At 39.7% G+C, this 15,967-nt stretch overlaps 1 protein-coding gene across 16 annotated transcripts in view; it reads left to right on the forward strand.

The window, feature by feature from the left end:
• LOC138850199 (uncharacterized) overlaps positions 1-15,967 on the forward strand; it is a 458,403-nt gene that overhangs the window by 391,223 nt on the left and 51,213 nt on the right. Inside the window, exon 1 of one of the 16 annotated variants that reach the window (XR_011389865.1) lies at positions 11,311-11,748. The exons of the other annotated variants lie outside the window; for them this stretch is intronic. The gene's annotated coding sequence lies outside the window, so the exon portion shown is untranslated. Of the gene's footprint in view, positions 1-11,310; positions 11,749-15,967 lie in introns of those variants that run through there. 16 annotated transcript variants of the gene reach the window in all.

A 15,967-nucleotide genomic window follows, 5' to 3' on the forward strand; every position in this document is an offset into this window, starting at 1 on the left:
ACTGAAAAACCCATGCGTTCCACTTCTCCAGTTTCAGTTTGTGTGTTTCTTTTTCTTAAAATTTGCTTATTCATTGGAAAGGCAGAGTTACAGAGAAGCAAAAGCAGAGGCAGAGAGGAGGGAGAGGTCTTCTGTCTGCTGGTTCACTCCCCAAATGGCCACAACGGCTGGAGCTTCTCTGGTCCGAAGCCAGGAGACAGGAGCCGAGGAGCTTCTTCAGTGTCTCTGACATGGGTGTTGGGACCAAAGGACTTGGCCCATCTTCTACTGCTTTCCCAGGCCATAGCAGAGAGCAGAATCAGAAGTGGAGCAGTCAGGACTCAAATTGCGCCCATATGGGATGCCGGCACTGCAGGCGGTGGCTTTACCTGCTATGCCACAGTGCTGGCCCTTATTTCTGATGCTGTGCAAGGTCATTTATTTTAGCTTTCCATATGATATTGTACTTAAATAGTTTTCTGTCTGTAACAGAACTTTAATGCACATATCAGCACCTGTATGTATACTTTCTGGGTCTATACAATAGCCTCTGTAAAGCAGAAAGGCAATTCTTACCTGAGAGCTGCATGTCTGGAGGTGTAGACAGGGTATTGAGGAAGAGGCGCTGGCTTAGGAGAAGGAGTGAGTGGTTACCGTCTGACCCCAGGGAGTGTCCTCCAAACCCTCTACAAAGGCACAGTGGTGCCGATGCTTCCCCTGTCTGAAAGCAACAAGCCCCAGCCAGGCTATCCTTTCAAGGTTTCTGAAGCGCTGAATTCTGTATGGTAAACTTAATGCATTTCTAGTTTCTGTGCAGAATTTGGCTGCTTTTTCCTTTCCTTGACGCTGTCCCTGTTTCTGCCTTCTCAGCCAACTCAGGGAGATGGCATGAAGCAGCGACTGAGTCTAATTTCATGAGTTTGAGTGCACCACACCATCATCAGCCATCGACGTAACCTTGGAAGAGTCACTACACTGCTCTGGGCCTCAGCTTCTGTACCTCTAGTATAGAAAAACCAGTAATGAGAAACTTAAGTGGTTTCAGAAGGCTACACTGTGAGAGGCCTTCAGAGAGATCATGGAGGAGGGGAGCAGGTATTTCACACAGTGGTTACCGGGCCACTTGGGATGCCTACATCACATATATTAGACTATCTGGCTTGGATCCTGGCTCTGCTGCCAGTTTCAAATTCCCTTTAGTATGCACCCTGGGAGGCAGCAAGTGATGGCTCAAGTACTTGGGTCCCTGGGAAACTCACTCCCTGGGAAACCTGGAGTGAGTTCTGGGATCCAGTCTTCAGTCTGGTGCAGACCTGGCTGTTTTGGGCATTTGGAGAGTGGCTTAGTGGATGATTTCAGTGTTTGTCTTTCTCTCTCTCTGCCTTTCAAGTTAAAGAAATAAATAGATAAATAAAGTGGAATGGTCATGGAAATGTGTAATATAAATAGACAGAAGTTCAGTTTTATTTTGTGTACCAGAACCAAGTAGTCTTTTGCTTCCACTTTTCTGCAAACTTTCTGAAGTTCCTTTGTACATATAAATTTCCTTTCTCAGGACCGGTTCATTGTTAAAAGGTCGTAAAGACAATAAATTTGTGGTTTTCAAATATTTCCAAACCGAATTTTCTCAAGTAAAGCATTTTTTATTATTTGACCCATAGAGGTCTGTTGGGTCTCAAATGATAGTACTTAATATTTTTTATAGCCCAATTTAGCTCTTGGACAATACTGACTTGGAATTGTCCCTCACGGCAAAACTTCCCAAACATATAATAAAGTCCTTAGTGAAAGAGGAGGTGCCCGAGAGAAATTAAGTTGTCAAACAGAAGCAGCAATAAATGGCCGAGTTCTTATTTTTTGGCTCCAGGGCCACTTCTGTCCCAGACTTTTTCTCAGACTCCCCTGTTCCCTAAAACAAGGGTTGGATGGATTTTCTCAAAGGTGGAAGAAAAACGAGAACACTTTTCAAGAGCTGGCAGTCCAGGCTTGCGGGCTGCCATCAGTAGACTTGCAGAATAAGTTCCTCTGGAAATGGGGGCTTGGAGCTCCCCTCTCTGAGCCTCTGTGTTCTCAGAAGCAATTTTCCAGTTGTAACTGACACGAGCTTGGATTTGGGTGCTAGACAGAACTGCGGGAATTCTGGTGCTGGCATCAGTGTGTCCCTGAACTAGTAATTTTCCTCTCTGGAGCGCAGTATTTTTTCAGGTCAGATGAAGGTACTGATGTGTCTCCTAAACTGAAGGCAAAAAATAATATCGTGTAGGAAAAGCACTTGACACAATATGGGGGGCCTTGATTGTGTGCTGTTACTGTTGTTATTTTTAATTATAATATCCTTCATCACCACCACTACCACCATAGTCTCTAAGCAGAGTAGGTAAAGAATATATGCTATGGAATCAGAGTGTCTGGTTTTAAAGCCATGTCTTATTAGCTGTGTACCTTTTGACAAGTTGCTTTGCCCTTCCGAGCCTTAGCTTAATCTTTTGTAGGACTGGGGTAGCAGCAATGCCTAGTTCATAGGCATGGACTAGGATAAAGTAAGGTATTGCTGCTAAGCATTCTATATATCACCTATCGTGTGAATACTCAAATACTAGCTTATATAAATATTTAACAAGAATAACAACTACTAAGCTGAAATTTCCATGATCCTCCGGTTAAAAGTTAAATCTTTGGGAAGAAATTGAACTTCTGCTGTGGAACTTGGCTAGGCCATCTGTGGGTAGGCGTGGAGTAAATATCCACAGATGTAGCCTGCCAGACATCTGCCTAAAGCCATTGCCATGACCTTTGAAATAAAATAAATGGAATGTGGCAGCCTTTTGGCCTCCTTCCCTAGGACCTGCATCTTGGCTGTGATGCCCAGGCTTCCAAAGACCAGCGGGCCAAATGAAGTCCAGCTGACTCCTTTCCCATCTTGTTCCTTACAGTAGCAAATGGAGGGGCACACCCAAGGGGGTGCTCTGGAGGAAATGTGATGAAACCTGAGACCCTGTGGCAAGAAGGAAATGCAAGTGCAATGAATCACTCTGGGAGGAATGAGGGGGACCATGAAGTAACGTCCAGTAGGAGTAAGTGTTCTTGGCTAACGACCTTGTGTTAGAAGGGCCTCAGATCAAATGTGTGTCTCATCAGAGAACCCAATACTCAGATAAGAGTCTGAAGGGGATCCCAACGGATCGAAGGTGCCACTCATTCATAAGCTGTATTTAATGGACTTGATGTCAGAGGTGACTAAGTTCAATCCTGGCTCCATCACAATTTCACCATGTGATTTGAGGCAAATGATTTCTGCTCTCTCTACCTTCACTTTCTTTGATTAAATGGAGATACTATTGTCTACTTCTACCCATTGTTGATCCTGAGGACTTTCAATAAGATAATGATAATGATGACGTAATGTAGGGCCCTTGGTAATCACTCACTCAATGTTAACTCTTCACCAAGGTGAAGTTAAAGACAGATCCCATTTCTCGGTAATGTAAGACTGAGAAAGTCCCTTTTATCTTTCTTGATCTCAGTGCACAACAAGAAACCCAGACACAGATCAGCAGTATCCCTTGAGATCTTCACATCAGGAGTCTGTTTCAAGCAAGAACCCAGAGCGCAGGGTTGGAAGGACCTGAGTGTTCTCTATGATCCTATTTTCAAAGGTTAGGGACTAGATGAAGACATTCTGTTCTCTTTTGATGACTTTGGTTTTCCAAATCTGCCTTTTAATTCTGCATAGCTCTTTGAGAGGAATAAATTTACCTGACTTAGAAAAACGACGCTGGAATAGGACGTGCCTCTGCAGTCCTGTGATGCCTTGTAGCCAAGTGCTCTGGGGAAGGGCGCGTGAAGTCTCAGGGCTCCTTTTCCCCCAGGTAGACAAGAGACCCCAACTAGATGAATCACAAGGTCCCTGAGAGGTTTGAAGACAGGACTCTGAACTCACTTTCCTGCCATTTATTTTGAATTGACCCCAGTAGAGCTGCACAATTAATGTCAGAAAGATCACTTCTGAACACAAAGTTAGCGAGCATTTACCAAGGCCACCCCTTTCAGCGCTGGAATGTAATACCAAACAAAACTGGCAGAATAGCATGCCCTTGTGGAGGTGACTCCCTCCTTGGTTGGAAATAAAATGGTAAATGTTTGAGCTTTCTGTAACATCCTTGTTAACACTTATATGGAGTTAAGTGTTAATTTTGCATGAAGTATGCTGGCAAAAAAAAGCATTTGTTTATTATGTATGAAATCACAATATTTTAATTTCTGGGACTTCTTGGCCTTTGAATTGATTTACTCACTCCTGGTTTCATGAGCGTTTGTGAATGGTCCTGAGATTTCATGTGACCGCTGGGTCTTAGTCCTAAAATTTGGGTCAGAGTCCTGACTTGGTAGTTGACTAGTGCTTAAGCCATTTTAATTTCCCTTCCGTATGGCCTGAGATTGCTGATCATAATTGTAAGACTCGAATAAGGTAACTTCTGAAGTCAAAATATTTGCCATGCCTTTTAATGAAAATCAGATACACTATTGCATATGGGAGAATTTTTAAAAGAGTTTTATTAATCTGATTATTAAGCAATATAAAAATGTTGCGGGTAGGTACTCCTCTTGCCTGTTCTGGTTAGCCAATGATACATATAAAATTATTCCCCAGCTTGGTGTTGTAAAAGAATCATTATGCTCCCAAACTCTTTTTTTTTTTTGAAGCAAATAAACATTTTATTTCTGCAACACAAACAACCTTCCCTTTCCCCTAAGAACATGAATTGACCTCAGCCTTCCAAGCAGAGGACAAAAGCTGATAAGTGACAGAAGGCAAGGTGTTATTAGAAAAATAGATTATACCCAGGGATATAAACCCAGGGATTCAAATCCCTGTCCCCATCCCTGGCTCCATGTTAGGGCTTGCCCAATAGAGGGAACCAGCAGGCTGAGAGGCTGGAAACTAACAGAAGCAATTCCAGTGAACAAACGGGAAAGTCTGGCAGTGAGTAGACCTGGAAGGGTAGGATGGGAGGAACTTTGCTCCTAGATTTGAGTGCTGGAAAAAGAAGGGGGAGAAAATAACTTATTGGCTTATAAAATGGTATGTAGTTTCAATCTTATCAAGCATTCCATATCTGCCACCAAAGCTAAGTTCTGGTTGGTTTGTGATGGTAGAAAATGGTGATGGAAGGAAAGTAGAATCCCCCCAACTTCCCCAGGAGAGTGGGTGTGTCTGTTCCCACCTCTACCCTTTGCCCAGCCTGCCTCCCCCAAACAGCTTCCAAATCCTTTAGCTAAACTTTGCACCAGAAAATGGGAGTTCAATGGGGGATGCTGCAAGTCTTGCCCAAGCCCTCCAGCCTCAGGACTGACATGAGATTGAAGAGGGGGGATGGGGGAAAGGAATCTGACATCCATTTCCGTCTTGTTTCTGCTCCCTTGTTATCTGGTGACTCACATGGAAGACCCAAAGGCCAGGAGCTCAAGTCATCTGTGAGTTTGTTCACTCACAAGTTGAGTGGTTGGGGCGGGAAGTCAGCCTCAGTTTCTCTCCCTCTGAGTCTCTTTGCTTGGGGGTAGTTGGAGCTTCCTTGTAGATGGCGACTGGCTCCCAAATAGAACAGGTGAGAGCTGTATCCTTTTTCAGTCTAGTCCCAGAAGTCATCACTGCATACATTCTTTGTTTGCAAGAGCCGTCATAAGGAAGTGGAAGTTTAAGGAGAGGAGAAATGGACTCTATGATTTGATGGAGAGGTAAGATTCTATTGAGAGGTAGGATTTGAAGTATTGCTGTGACTATTTTTTAAGAAATCTGTCATAGTAAATAATTTACATCATTTCAATGTACATGCAAAATGTACTAGCCTCTCCAAACATACTCTTACTACAGTCTATCTCATTATAGTATTAGGCTTTTAGATTGGCAATCCAGAATCTCCTCATCTAAAACAGGTATGGGGTAGACAAGATTCTTTGAGTATAGTATCTCTCTCTTATTTATTTATTTATTTTTTGACAGGCAGAGTTAGAGAGAGAGAAAGGGCTTCCCTCCATTGGTTCACCCCCAAATGGCCACTACAGCCAGCGTGCTGTGCCGATCCGAAGCCAGAAGCTGGGTGCTTCCTCCTGGTCTCCCATGCAGGTGCAGGGCCCAAGCACTTGGGCCATTCTCCACTGCCTTCCCGGGCCACAGCAGAGAGCTGGCCTGGAAGAGGGGCAACTGGGACAGAACCCAGCGCCCCAACAAGGACTAGAACCCGGGGTGCCGTCGCCACAGGCAGAGGATTAGCCAAGTGAGCCACAGCACTGGCCTGAGTATAATATCAATATAGCTTTTTAAGAACATTTTCTTTTGATCTATGACCTATGAACCATAGAGATTTTATTCCCCTAATATACCCTATAAAACATGGTGAAACTGGCATAGGATAACCATCAAAGACATTCTCATTTAAAAATTAGAAGGGTCTGCATTTGATGTAGTGGTTAAGACGCCACTTGGAATGCCTCTAGCCCATATCAGAGTGCCTGGGTTCAGGTCCCAGCTCTGCTGTGTGTACTTGAGCTTCCTGTTAGGACACAATATGGGAAACACAAAGTGGTGGCTCAAGTAGTTAGGTTCCTGCCACCTTGTAGGAGACCTGAATTGGATTTTTAATGCCTGGCTTCAGCCTGGCTCAGTTCCTACTGTTGCAAGCTTCTAGCGACTGAACCAGCAGATGAGGGATATCCTCTCCTTCTTTCCACCTCCCTGCTTTTTTGAATAAATAAAACACACATTATTTTAAAAAGGAAAACTTTGGAAGACATAAGGCATACAGTGGTAACTGGTAAATAAGAATTCCGAAATCCAATCCAGCATACATTGTCAGTTCTTCAGCATTCAAAACTAGTCCCTGAATACAACTTCCAATAGCTCTTGGATCCAAATCATAAGAAACTGCCATCAGTGTTTCCCTCTCTATAATAATATTACTGAGAGAATCCTTCATCTACCTTAGATGTTTTTATATAAGGCTGAAAGAAGACAGTGCCTATATATACAAAAGGAATATTACTTGGTGGTAAAAAAATATGAAATCCTGTATTTTGCAGCAAAATGATTACAACTTGAACTGTTAAACTTAGTGATAGAAGCCAGTCCCAAAATGACAGAGACCATATGTTTTCCCTGATCTGTGGTAACTCATAGAGTACCTAAAATGTAATGTATTACAGTGAAATGGATATTTTGAGATTCAGTGACTGTTTACAGCCTTTGCCTCTTCTATTATGAAACAGAATTTTTTCCTTCATATTATTTGTTGAACTCTTTATTTAGTATATGGTTAATATCATGAGTATAAAGTAAATGAAAATAGATCTTTGTAAAACTTAAGAGTGGGGATGGGAGAGGCAGGAGGAAGAAGGGTGGAAGTGTGGGAGGCAGGGATGGTGGGATGGGAAATAGCCCTATGTTCCTAAATCTGAATATACGAAATATAAAATTTGTGTACCCTAAATGAAATCTTAAAAAAGATTCTTAGAAATCCTACATGTAAACAGAGTATATCCATGAGAGGTACCTTTATGATCCTTAAACAGACTTTTCTGTTTGTGATATACCACCTTTAATGTCTTTGAGATCGTAACAAAGTATTTTAAAGTCATACCCCTGATTTTAACTGTAAATCATGCCTTCTTGACAGCATCCCAGCTTTGATCTCTGCACCATGGCCATTTATTAATTTTAGCATCATTTGCCATCTGGAAAGGTTAGAAATAGAGTATTATTTTCACACTCAGATAGTCCTGCCTCAGTTATCTTCAGTAGTGGTTTCTTCAGTATTTCTCCATTTTCTTACATTTCCTCTAGAAGCCTACAGTACCAAGGGGGTACCATAGACCACCTTGTTTGGAAATCATTTTGACTCAATTGTCCAGAACATTCAATCAGTTTTTTAGTTTCCGTGCTGTGGGTGACAGTGTTTATAAGCTGTGAGCTCTGGGCCAGTACCCCAGAAATATCATCCTCCTTCTGCCTTCTCGTAACATGTCGCTTCCCGTCTTCGTGGAGGAACGACACAGGACCCTGCGCTATTCTTTTGTCTGCTCGGCCCTCCCCGGGTTTGCTGCTGGTTCTTCCCGGGTTGACTACCGTCCCTTCCACCTCCGTGGAAGGGCGGTTCCCCCTGCCACTTTCCCCACTTCCACAGGGGAGCGGCACACCGCCGGCCGGCTCTCTCGGGGGCTGCACAGGTGTTCCTTCAGATAGATGTTCCCCTTAGATGTTCCTGGTGCATGTTGTCTCTCTCCTCCTTTATAGTCCTCTTCCACCAATCCCAACTCTGCTACCCACACGCCGAGTACGCTGTTCTCCTCCAATCAGGAGCAGGTCCTACAGTTTATTGGTTGAACTGGAGGCAGCTGTGTAGAAGCTGTTTCTCCCTTCTCAGCGCCATATTGTGGGAGAGCAGATGCATAGAATAAGTCTTAATTCCAGTAACTTAGTCTAGTCCGAGTTGCTCCCCACAGTAACACATTCTTAATCCCTCAGTTGCAACCTTCTTGAGGGCTGCTGGCTTTCCACAGAAAACTCCCCAGACCTTTGGGCTTTTATTAACACTCTTCTTGGTGTCCTTCCAGTCTCTGCCCATCCAAGTCCCAGAGTCACCCCATTTATATTTGTTATAAGAAATCTGTTCGAGTTGTTTAATCCTGTAGAACAAATTACTCCAATATCGAGGGTGTAAAACAACTCTTTATTAAGTACATGATTCTCTGAGTCAAGAAATTAGACAAGGGTAAAGGAGATGGTTTTTCCCCTTCCATGATATCTGATATCTTGGCCTCAGCTAGGAGATGCGTTCTGAGGGCTTGTGACTCACTTGTGTGGAGTAGACAAGGGCTGTTGACTAGAGACTCAATTGTTTTCTACATGATCCTATCTTTTGTGGGGGTGAGTGTAGGCCACCTCATGGCATGGTGGTTGATTGCCCAGAACAAGCAACCCAAAAGGAGAGCCAGGTGGAAGTTTTCTTTGTAAAATCAAGCGTCTACTGTTAGTTGGCAGTCACAGGTCTTCCCATATTTGAGTAGAAGGGAAACAGACACACTCTCAGTGGTGGTTGTTACAGGGTTCTGGAGGGGCATACAAAACTGGAAACAGTGCTGTGGCCATTTCTGGCAATTACAGTGCTAGTTTTATTAAAAATCTTCTAAAGAACCATTAATGTTGTATATGCATATGTCAAATAAAAATGATGATGAAAAGGTGTAATGTGAAAATTAAAAGGCTTCTTACCGTTTTGTTAACTATAAATGTGCATTCCTGCTTAAATATTGAATTTAGTCACTAAATTTAGTTATTTTATGATTAATTTAATTTACTATGGAATCTTCCAATAATGTTCTCTCTGTATATCAACATGTACATATGCAGATTATTTTTGTATTTGATTACCTCTCTATATATTTTACAGAATCTCTTTTCATTTATCCATATTACTAAAGGTAGATATCACAGAGTCTTCAAACTTTCTAGAGTCTTTTTATTCGAAGACTTTGAGTCATTTCCCTCACCTTACCTGCTGCAAATATGGTTTGCTTAAGCTAAAAATGTATCTATTTTTGTAGCAACACACTGATGATGACAAAAGGTAGGTCAGAGGCTGACCATATCCTGGGACAGAAGAGTGGCCATTTAGAAGAATGGTGGTTCCTTGATGGCCAAGAAAGTGTTGTTCTCTTGTGTTTTACATTCTTGTAAGTTTGTTAGGGCAGAGCAGAACAAGCTCATATGAGTAGTTTTGCTTGTTAAGTTTAATGATCTCACTCTACTCCAAGACTTAATAACTAGAGGATGAAAGAAGAATATGTGTTAGGTTTCTGATATATGATATGCAATGGAAAGGACCCTGAGTTGGGATTTTAGAGACTTAGTGTCTCACTTCTATTCTCCTTCCGGGAAGCTTTGTGACCTACCAGAGACTGTTATCTGAAGCAGTCCTGAAAATGCCATTAATAATGGAAGACACTGATAATTCATACAGAGCCTCTAAGAATAGAGTGGAATTGGTCAAAGGAGACCTAGAAGAGTTAGGAGTGTTTGCTGTAATTTATCACATGATTGAATAAGAGGAAAGAGAGTTAGTTTCTGTCTCTTTAAAAATTTTTTTTCATATCTCTTATTATAGCCCAGTACTTAGACATAATAGGTACTTCTTACTAGTGGATTTGTTATTATAATTATTGCATTAAAATTTAATTATTGGGAACCTAATAGGAGTTGAGCATTGTGCTATAAAAAAGGACATGATCTTTACTGTTTTATTTTCATCAGCTTTTAATTCACACATTTAAAGTTTACAATTCAATGTTTTTTTAGTATGTCTACCAGATTCATCATGGGTAAATTTTAGGATAATTTCATGTCAAAAAGAAGGCCCATACCATTTAATTATTTTCCATCTGTCTCCTGCTCCCCAACTGTCAACTGTTGATCTATCTGTGTACAAAGATTTCTCTAGTCTAGACATTTAATATGAATGGAATCAAATGTGGCCTTTTTGACAACCTCTTCCACTTAGTGTAATATGTCCAGGTTTCATTCATCTTATGGAATGAATCAGATGTTAGTCCTTTTTGTGGCCAGGTAATATTCTATTCTATGACTCTATCACATTTTTCTTATGCATTCATTAATGTATGGGCATTTGGGTTGTTTTCACTTTTAGGCTGTAAACGGTGTAATAGACATTCACATTCCCAAAGTTTCTGTGTACAGACATATTTTCATTACTCTTGGCTCTGTGAGTGGAAGTGAAATTACTAGTTTATATAGCTTCATGCTTAACTACTGAGTAACTCCCAGACTGTTTTCAAAGTGGTTTCATGAAAATTCACTCTTAGTGACCTTCAAGAAATTAAATTATATTGGATGTGGCAGTGTATGAGATACATAGACTGTCTTTAATCATTACATCTATTGTATTCTTCCAATTTCTATGTATAAGTTTCTTAAAATATCTATTTTTTTGAATTATTTCTTTTCCCCGAAACTTATCATGGAAACTGAATGGTAAGATCATACATCCAAGGATATGATATTTAATTTTCTCAATATTATGACCTAAGTAGAGTAGTTTGAACACTGGATTCAGCATGAAAAACTTAAGTTTTTAATTTGACTTTGCAACTTTTGATGTTTTAAGTCCTTGGTTATATAATTAATTCATCACTGCCTCAGTTTCCTTGTCTCCTACATAGATTGCCATGAAAAATCAAAGATACTTACATAGTTTTCTCGTTTTTTTTAGAAAACTTTTATTTAATAAATATAAATTTCAAAAGTACAACTTTTTGATTACAGTGGCTTTTCTCCCCATAACCACCCTCCCACCCACAAACCATCCCATCTCCTAATCCCTCTCCCATCCCACTCCTCATTAAGATTCCTTTATAATTATCTTTATATACAGAAGATCAATGTAGTATATACTAAGTAAAGAGTTCAACAGATTGCACCCACACAAACACACGAAGTATTGAGTACTGTTTGAATACTAGTTTTACCATTAATTTGCATAGTACAACACATTAAGGACAGAGATCCTACATGGAGAGTAAGTGCCCAGTGACTCCCATTGTTGATTTAACAATTGACACTCTTATTTATGATGTCAGGAATCACTCGAGGCTCTTGTCATGAGCTACAAGGCTATGGAAGCCTCTTGAGTTCACAAACTCCGAACTTCTTTAGACAAGACTATAATCCAAGTGGAAGTTCTCTCTTCCCTTCAGAGAAAGGTACCTCCTCCTTTGATAGCTCCTTCTTTCCACTGGGATCTCATTCACAGAGATCTTTGATTTAGATTTTTTGTTTGTTTGTTTGTTTGTTTTTGCCACAGTGTCTTGACTTTCCATGCCTGAGATACTCTCATGGCTTTTTAGCCGGATCTGAATGCCTTAAGGGCTGATTCTGAGGCTAGAGCGCTAGTTAAGGCATCTGCCATTCTTTGAGTCTGCTGTGTATCCCATTTTCCATGTTGGGTTGTTCTCTCCTTTTTAATTGTATCAATTATTATTAGCAGACAGTGGTCTTATTTATGTGATCCCTTTGACACTGAATCCTATCTTTATGATCACTTATGAACTTAAACTGATCACTTTAACTAGTAAGATGACATTGGTACATACCAACTTAATGGGATTTGGAGTCCATGGCACGTTTCTAGCTCTACCATTAGGGGTAAGTCTGAGGGAGTGTGTACCGAACTGTACATCTCCTCCCTCTCTTATTCTCACTGTTATTTTTAACAGGGATCAATTTTCTGTTAACTTGAAACACCTAGGAATAATTGTGTGTTAATTAAAGAGTTCAATCAATGGTATGAAGTAGAAAAAGAAAATACTAAAAAGAATAAAATAGTAAGGTATTCCTCGACAGGACAAGGGCTGATCAAGTCATTGCTTCCAATAGTGTCCGTTTCACTTCCACGGGTTTCCTTCTAGGTGCTCAGTTAGTTGTCGCAAATCAGGGAGAATATATGATATCTGTCCCTTTGGGACTGGCTTATTTCACTCAGCATGATGTTTTCCAGATTCCTCCATTTTGCTGCAAATGACCGGATTTAATTTTTTTTTTACCACTGTGTAGTATTCTATAGAGTACATATCTCCTAATTTCTTAATGCAGTTTTCTGTTGATGGGCATTTAGGTTGATTCCATGGCTTAGCTATTGTGACTTGAGCTGCAAGAAACATAGCTCTTTGATTTGCCATTTTAATTTCCCTTGGGTAAATTCCAAGGAGTGGGATGGCTGGGTCATGTGGTAGGGCTATATTCAGGTTTCTGAGGAATCTCCTAACTGTCTTCCATAGTGACTTTACCAGTTTGCATTCCCACCAATAGTGGATTAGTGTGCCTTTCTCTCCACAGCCTCACCAGCATCTGTTGTTATTTGATTTCTGTATGTATAGTTTTCAACACATTATAGGTACTCAGGGGTTGTGATGGATATAATATTGACATAAGATAATAAATTGTTTTTTTATACATTATCTTTGAGCATATGGAAAATGAAACTTAAATGTATCATTTATAGTAGCACAAAAGCCACCAAATATCTTGGAATAAATTTAACCAAAAGATATGTGATACTTCTCTACTAAATACTATAAATGTTTTTAAGAGATTTTAGAAAGATCTAAATTGATGGAGACAGGTTACATATTACTGAATGGTACAATGTACTATTATCTGATTAAGCACCATCCCCAAAATTAAAACAATGTACTATTATCTGATTAAGCACCATCCCAAAAATTAAAACTGGAAACAGACCTTATTCTAAAATTTACATGAAAATACAGGGAATGGAGAATGTTCAAGACCATCCTGAAAAGATACACATTAGATGGATAATGTTTGATATCAGGAGTTACAGAAAGCTACAGTGATCCAATCCAATCAAAGTTGCATTAGTATAAGAACATACAAGTTGATCATTGGAACACAGTAGAGTTCAAAAATAAATCACATATATGTAGTCAGTTTTACTGTACATAAATTGTCATATTTATACCAATATGTTTCCCTAATGAAAGCTGAAAGAGAATTCAATGAAAACCTGAAACTCTTCAACAAAAGGTGCTGGGTAACAAAATAAATATATGGATTATGTACATCTCAAGCATGTCTTCATGTTATTCATAAAGTTGGCTTAGGTAAATTACAGTTTATTCATAATTTATTTATAATATAATTTGTTATAATAAAATATAATTGTATTATATAGTTATTTATAAATTATAAATTATAAGCCTAATCATAAATGCAAAACTGTAAGACATTTTGAAGAAGCAGTTCTTGAGGTAGGCAAGCATTTCTTTTTATTTATTTTTTATTTTTTATTTTTGACAGAGTTACAGACAGTGAGAGAAAGAAAGGTCTTCCTTCCGTCAGTTTACTCCCCAAATGACTGCTACAGCCGGTGCTGTGCCGGCCCAAAGTCAGGAGCCAGGTGCTTCTTCCTGGTCTTTCATGTGGGTGCAGTGGCCCAGGCACTTGGGCCATCCTCCACTGCCTTCCCAGGCCACAGCAGAGAGCTGGACTGTAAGAGGAGCAACCGGGACTAGCACCTGGCGCCCATATGGGATGCTGGCGCCACAGGCAGAGGATTAGCCAAGTGAGCCATGGTGCTGGCTCCGGCAAGCATTTCTTAAAGATGAATGAAAAAGCACTAACCACACAAAAGTGCTAAATTTGATTTAACCAGAAAAAAAACTGCCAAGCAAAGGAGCATTAATAGTTACAATCTGGGAGCATATATTTGAAACCTATACTTGATGATTACTTTGATATAAAGAGTGAACCAGTGTTTACAAGACAAATAATTATGTTATAATGTTGTCACTTCACAGGAAGGAAAATACAAATGGTGAATATATGCATGAAAAGGTGGTTGACATCACTAGTCATCAGAGAAATGCAAATTCAAAGTAAAATGTAATGCTATGTCGTGTGGTAATAGCAACTGTTAGTGTGCATGTAGAGAGCCTGGAACTCTCACATATTGCCCAGGAAACTATAAAATAGAATATCCATCATGGAAACATTTCAGTAGTTTCTCATAAAGTTAAGCATATGCCTATATTATAACTCCAAAATCACTCTCCTAAATATTGACCCAAGAGAAATGAAAATGTACTGCCACACAGTGACTTGAGCAAGAATGTGTGTACAGTAGCAGTTTTATTAATAAATAGCCAAAAGGCTTTACTAACGACAGGCAAATGTTCACCAATAGGGCAATGAGTAAACACATTATAGTTTATTCATATAATTGAATACCCTTGGGTATACACAGGCAACAAATTACTGGTAATATGAAACAATATGGATGAATGTATTAAAATTACGTTGTGCAGACCAGCAAGAAACACAAACATTGTGTGATTTTATTTATGTCAAGTTAGGGTTCCCAGTGGTAGAAACTGAAATCACAGTTGCCTGTGATGAGTATAGTGACTGGAAAGGGGAGGACATTTGACACTTTTCCAGGACAACAGGAATGTTCTTTATCTTGACTGTAGGGCTGGCTACAGGGGCATATATATTTGTGCACTTTACCCTTTTGCAAATTTTACATCAAATAGACATTTAAATCCACCTTTGGCAATATATTAACTCATCTACTTGGAAATAGAATTTATCTCCCTGTGCATCCATATATTTATCTCTTTGATGCCTTGTTACAAGATATAAAGAGAAAAATGTATGCTCAGTATTTAGTTATTTTTACTGTATGAAAGATAGTAAATAGGCACTTTGTAGCATTAAGCTCCAACTCACCAAATATTTGCTGTAATCGCATCATATTCTTGACTTGTGCATTCCGCTGTTAGTGTTGCCTGTGTGCATTTGCTTCTGGATAACTTTAAGCTTGAATTCAGAGTTAATCACTTACAATCAGGAAGCAGATAGACTGACTACCCATCGCTAATATGATCTGGAACAAATCCTTCTTTTGGCTTTATTTTTCTCAGTTTTTGCACATGCTATTAGTGCATTACAATCACTTGGTGAGATTTTTAGACACACTGATACTTGTTTACCACCCAGGAGTTAATCATCTAATCGATTTCGTAAGATGTTCAGGCATTGGAACTTGTGAAAAGTTGTTCCAGTATTTGAATATGGAATTGTGGTTGAGAACCACTGGAACACATGTTCTTTAAAGACCCAAATCAGATGACAATTTACAGCTGACAATAGTCAATGGAAGTATTTAATTAAGTCACATTTTAATTACTGTGCTGGATGCTGTTAAATTATAATATGCTTAGGCAAAGGACCGAGGTTCCAACTGGATACCAACTTTATATTGCTCCAAATCTAGTTCTTTGACTTACTTACCTTGTCTGACTTTCTTATTTGTGGTCTTTGTAAATATGATCAATTCAGGAAAATACTGTTTTTTTTCTCTCTTTTAGCCTCAGTGGTTTTATTGTCTCCTTTGAGTGG

This window comes from Oryctolagus cuniculus, chromosome 6 (genome assembly GCF_964237555.1).
Source record: "Oryctolagus cuniculus chromosome 6, mOryCun1.1, whole genome shotgun sequence".
Lineage (NCBI taxonomy): Eukaryota > Metazoa > Chordata > Mammalia > Lagomorpha > Leporidae > Oryctolagus > Oryctolagus cuniculus.